Source organism: Leptonychotes weddellii, chromosome 7, assembly GCF_054177405.1.
Source record: "Leptonychotes weddellii isolate Sample4059 chromosome 7, ASM5417740v2, whole genome shotgun sequence".
NCBI classification, from domain to species: Eukaryota; Metazoa; Chordata; class Mammalia; order Carnivora; family Phocidae; genus Leptonychotes; species Leptonychotes weddellii.
The window spans coordinates 95,848,924-95,854,923 of NC_138375.1; the positions used below are offsets into that span (position 1 = coordinate 95,848,924).

A 6,000-nucleotide genomic window follows, 5' to 3' on the forward strand; every position below is an offset into this window, starting at 1 on the left:
GCACACAGAGCAGGACAAAAGACAAGCCACACAACAAACAAGACAACAGAAGGTGCAGGACATGAAGGAACCAAACACAAAATCAGTCTGTGGGCGCACAGTTGAGATAAGACCTCCCCGTCTGGTCGGGGTCAGCTCTCTACACTGACGGCTTTTTCTGTTCCAGCAGCGAAGGATCTCAGTTCTGTTCGGAGATCCAATGGGCAGAACCTTCAGGGGCAGTTGCCTTTTTGAAGTGGTTGGATGTAGATGGGTCGGGTCTGAAGAGTTTTGAGTGTTTGCTGCCAAAATCTTTCCCTTTAAAAGGGATTTCATCAGTTTTGGGTTTCTGCAGACCTCCTCTGGTTCTGCTCGTTATCAGTTCTGGGGGGTCGGCTGACGGTCCCGGCGATATCTCCTAGCGGCGGAACCTTAAGGGCTCGCATCATTGCTTGACAGGCTCCCGCTTGACATGAGAGACTCCACTTTGCTCTCTACAATCATCCTGCCTTCCTATCAGCCTGCTTCCTAACTCTTGGAAATAACAAGAGTGGCAACACCAAAGAGTGAAAAAGCTTTTAGTTTGTAGTCTTCACCATCCTCTCATGAAAGAGAAAGCATAAATAAAACACCTAGCAAATACATTTGACCCTTGAACAACACGGGTTTGAACTGCACGGGTCCACTTACACAAACTTTTTATTTTAAAAAGGACAGTACAGTACTGTAAATGTATCTCTTCCTTATGATTTTCTTTTTTCTTTTTTTTAAGATCTTATTTATTTGACAGAGAGAGAGAGAGCACAAGCAGGGGGAGCAGCAGAAGGAGAGGGAGAAACAGACTCCTCACTGAGCAGGGAACCCAAGGTGGGACTCGATCCCAAGACGCTGAGATCATGACCTGAGCTGAAAGCAGAAGCTTAACTGACTGAGCCACCCAGGTGCCCCATCTCCCTTATGATTTTCTTTTCTCTAGCTCACTCTATTGTATGAATATAGTCTATGATACATGTAACATAAAAAATACGCGTTAGTCAACTGTTTATGTTATGGGTAAGACTTCCAGTCAACATTAGCTGTAAGTTTTGGGGGAGTCAAAAATTATACATGGATTTTCGACTTCGCAGGGGTTGGTGCCCTTAACCCCATCGTTGTTCAAGGGCTAACTGTACTGCATTAACAAAAGGTGACATTAGCTTACCTTACGGAAAGATAAAAATCCCAGGCTGATCAAGAAGAACTAATGAGAACATACGTGGACTTGGCCCAAGGGCTAATTTAAAGGGGACCAAATCCATACAGATGATAAATTACAGCTATGTGCCATTTTAGGAAGAAAACTCATTCAACCAATGCTTCACTGGGTCTACACGTGGTACAGTGTTGGTTCTATTAGTCACTAGATATACATGGCGATTTTTCAAAAAAACATAAATTAGGGTGCTGTTTCCTGTCTTTTTTTTAAACGTGCAGGCTTGAAACACTAGCATATACCAAGAATTCTATTTTTTTCTAGTTCATCTGCCTTAAACTGAGCAACTAGGACTAGGCTATTGGTAATGGCTGATGAGTAGTCTGAAGAGAAATGCAGCGCTTACCCAGGTAATTTATCTCATCAAGTCACGGGCTGAGTCCTATAGAAATGTGACCCATTATTTTATAGGCATAGCACACGTTTTGCACTGAAAATAAATCTGTATTGCAAATCAAGCATCAACACTAACTATATTATAATTTACAGGAAATGATACACAATTTTGAAGCATGATTTGAAATAAATACAAACACTTACTTTAAATAGATACAAATACTGTTTGTACTTAAAGTAAATGATAGAGGCATCCATCTTGGCAAGGAGGAGTATTTTATCACCGATATTGTTTAGAATTACTGGAACAGGTGCTAATAAAAAGCAAACTGGATTCTAGTCAGTTTTATTATTAAAATAAAGTTATTATTATTATTATTAAACTTCTCTTTTAATTATTATTAAACTTGTCTTTTGCTTATCTCTGGGGCAGACTGTTCTCCACCCTTTGGTAGTAACCGCCTCAAATCCTTTTTTTTTTTTTTTTAAAGATTTTATTTATTTATTTGAGACAGAGAGAATGAGAGAGAGAGAGCACATGAGAGGGGGGAGGGTCAGAGGGAGAAGCAGACTCCCCGCCGAGCAGGGAGCCCGATGCGGGACTCGATCCCGGGACTCCAGGATCATGACCTGAGCCGAAAGCAGTCGCTTAACCAACTGAGCCACCCAGGCGCCCCTCAAATCCTTTTTTAAAATGAGGCAAATATAAATGAAAGAACGCAAGCCTACCTAGAAACTAAATCTACCTAAAAGATATATTTAGAAACCTCAGAATACCAGTGCCTGCAGGAAATATTAAAACCATCCTAATAAATCTATAACCCATTACTGCGTGATCTTCCTTCCATTTCCCTATTTTGCTTTAGGAAGACGTAGTTGGCTCACCTCCCAATCAAGAGTGAACAGCCCCACTTCCTTAGAATTTTGGCACAGCCTCACGGCAGACATTACAATGCAGGCTGTGCCCGAACTTATTTCACACTTGGGAGACCGCTCCAGCCCTGCCCCCAGCAGATGCTATGAGGGCAAACTCCCATGTCTTTTATTTTTTTGTTGTTGTTTTTTTTTTTAAATACAAATATATTTTATTTGAAATAAACAAAAATGCTTACACATCTCAACAGGTCACTTGGAAACAAACTTGCTTGACTGTATTACTGAGCAAAAACAAAGCTGAAGCACAAACACCCTTCTTTTTTGACATTTATTTGGAGATACGTAGGAAGACACTACTTGGTTTTTTAAAAACTGACCTTCCCGGGCGCCTGGGTGGCTCAGTCGGTTAAGCAACTGCCTTCGGCTCGGGTCGTGATCCTGGAGTCCCGGGATCAAGTCCCGCATCGGGCTCTCTGCTCAGCGGGGAGTCTGCTTCTCCCTCTGACCCTCACCCCTCTCATGCTCTCTCTCTCATTCTCTCTCTCAAATAAATAAATAAAATCTTTAAAAAATAAATAAATAAATAAATAAATAAATAAAAACTGACCTTCCCTTAAGGCCTGGTCATAGAAGTGTAAACCATGTAAATGGATCCACCGTTACCAGCTGTCATAACATATCTGTGTCACCTGTGTATTCTGAGATCAGAATATATACCTGGGAAAGGTTGCTATATCACAGTTACATTTTCTTGGCAGGCAGGACTGAGGAAGAGTAATTTGGAACAAGTTTTACATCCTATTTAAAACAAATCACTAGTATTCCCTTAAATAACAGGTTACAGTAGAAAGATACTGCCTGGAATGTGACCTTTTCACTTTGGCTCATTTTTAGTTTTTATTTGTGATTTACATAGTTGTTTGATTCATCTGCTTATAGTACAATCCTGCCACAAAGTATTAAAGCACAAGATACCTATTATTCCTTCAACATCTGCATTTTTCAAGTTTTATACTCTACTACATCCCTAGTATGTCAGCAGTTCTTGAATAATAAAAAATAATAATAAATGGGTAAAACCCTTCTAAAAATGCAGATGTCTGTAACTATAATGGTACTAGATGGGAAGGAGACAATGAGGGAAGAGAAAAAAAAGCAAACACATTCATGTGCAGGGAATGTGGTTCAAGTCTTTGGATTTAAAAACAACTTCCCCAGAGAAGCTGGCTATAATGGAATTTCCAGAAAACTTCCTTTGCCCCCACAAATGGACCTGAAAAGCCCAATCCAAACTTTTGAAAACTACAGTTATGAGATGCTATAAATGATGATCAAAGCAGCTGGAGGAAGAAGGATGAATGTGTCTTCCACTCAGCTAGTTTGTAGCATAGCCTCTTTAGCTGTTGGTGGATCAGTAAAAACCACTGACTTACCAGAAGTGCTTTGAAGGACAGGGGTAGAAAAGTACTGAGCATATTACCTGTCTATATCAGTAACAGGGCTTCATGGCTAGGAAAATTTTCTAAACAGTAAAATGACTCCAGGATAGATCTCTCTCTCTCTCTCTCCATCATTAAATGTGGCAGAATTAAAAAAAAATTTTACAAGTAGATATAGTGAAAACAGAAAATTACAAGGCAGAGAACACAAAAGAATCAAGACGACGCTATAGATTCAACAGTATTCCACGAGGCTAGAAAACCTGTTAGCTCTGAAAGCCCTAGCAAAATATCACTCTTGTTTATACATCACTTATTTATCACATGACCACATGTTGAATCCTTTCTTTCCACATACTGAAGAATCCTACATTCAGCCTTTAAGCATTCTGCATTTCTTCGCCAATCTTGTAGCTGAGTATCTTGTTCCAGTCGATTTTGGTGCGGGTAACCGGAAGCTGCCGGCTCAAGGCCTTGAATGTGGTGTCTGACATTGTTTGATAGTTTTCACTAATTGCTGTCTGATATTCATCTTCTGCATGCTCTATGATTTTAATAAACTCCTTGGCAGTTTGGACTTCATTCGAAACAGTTACTGAATCCTGTACATCTTTATGGCCAACCAACTGAACATTGCCATCTTCGTAATAGTGAACCTGAATCTTAAGTACTCCAACCACCTGGGCTGTAGGTGGTGTGATGGTGAACTTCCACTCTGATCTCCAACGACCATTCCAGACGTTTTCAGGCTGAAACTGGTGGCTTTCAATACATGCGATAATGGTCTGTTGCCCATCTATAGTTTTAGCATAAACAGTACAGAAGCTGTTCGAATAATGATCTTTCACATAGGCCCTTAGAGCACTGTCACAGGATTTTCTCCAAGACTTCAGATCTCCATCTACGTCCTCTGGCTGGGGGTCACTTGCTTCTTTCCGTAAGTGATCAAACTTAAAGGAAATTTTGTTTCTTGGATCTAAAAATCTGCTATTCCCCAGATCACCACGTTCTGTAATTCAGGCCTGATCCTCATGTCCTTCTATCTTCACAGGCGTGAACTGATCCATGTTATACCAGGCAAATGCATGTGCTGCCCCTTCCCTGAGGAGACCGTCATTATTAAGTAGTAGCCGGACATCACTGAACACTTCATTAAATTCCCCTGGGGGTGCATGAGTGATGAATTTAGCAGCTATGTGTACCTTCTCCTCATCCGACACCCGTTCCTCGAAGTCGGCCACCTTGGGCTGCTCTGGCCCAACCCCGCCAAACTCCCACATTTTTAACCCGAACAAAGATAATAAGAGTCTTTTTAAACTCTTCACCTTTATCAAGGATGGCAAATTCAAATGTGTAAGGCCAGGCCAGTAATGCAAGTAAGTAAAACAATCAGGGGCTGCTGGCACCACACAAACTTGATACGTGAAAGGGTGTGCATTCCAAAAAGTTCATAATCATGGGGCAGCTGGGTGGCTCAGTTGGTTAAGCATCGGGCTATTGGTTTCAGCTGGAGTCATGATCTTGGGGTCATGGGATCAAGGCCCAGATGAGATCCCTGGCTCAGCAGGGAGTATGCTTCTCTACCTCTCCCCCTTACACTCCACTCATGCACACACGCTTGCTCGCTCGCTCTCTCAAATAAATAAATAGATCTTTAAAAGAAAAAGTTCTTGATCTCAAGGATACAGTGCTGGTGCTGGTAGTGATGGTGTGTTGTGTTTCAGTATGTTTTGGAGGGTTGGTTTTTGTTTAGTTGGATTTTGTTTTGATCTGTTTTGTTTCACTGTTTCGTTTTTGGCTTTTGCTTGTTTGGGAGATTGAGTTTTGCCTGCTTTATTTTATTTCTGCATTGAAAGAAGTAATTTTCTTAATGGGGGTGGGGCATTCTAGTAAAATTAGAAGATATATTTAGAAATTTCAGGAGACCCCTGCATATAAGAATATTTAAACATGTATTTAGACTTATTTAAACCTTTCTAAGAACATCATTGTTCTAGCATTTTCTTAATGATATTCATTAAGAGAAAAAGATCCCACAATATCCTGAAGTAGAACATTCTAATCAAGAAAAAATGAGACTCGGGCGCCTGGGTGGCTCAGTCGGTTGGGCGACTGCCT

General features: G+C 40.8%; 1 long non-coding RNA gene and 1 pseudogene across 9 annotated transcripts in view; both read right to left on the bottom strand.

Moving 5' to 3' along the window:
- LOC115940666 (uncharacterized) overlaps window positions 1-6,000 on the bottom strand; it is a 138,215-nt gene that overhangs the window by 94,831 nt on the left and 37,384 nt on the right. The gene's annotated exons all lie outside the window — the stretch shown is intronic.
- On the bottom strand, window positions 3,348-5,177 carry LOC102745244 (F-actin-capping protein subunit alpha-1 pseudogene; annotated as a pseudogene).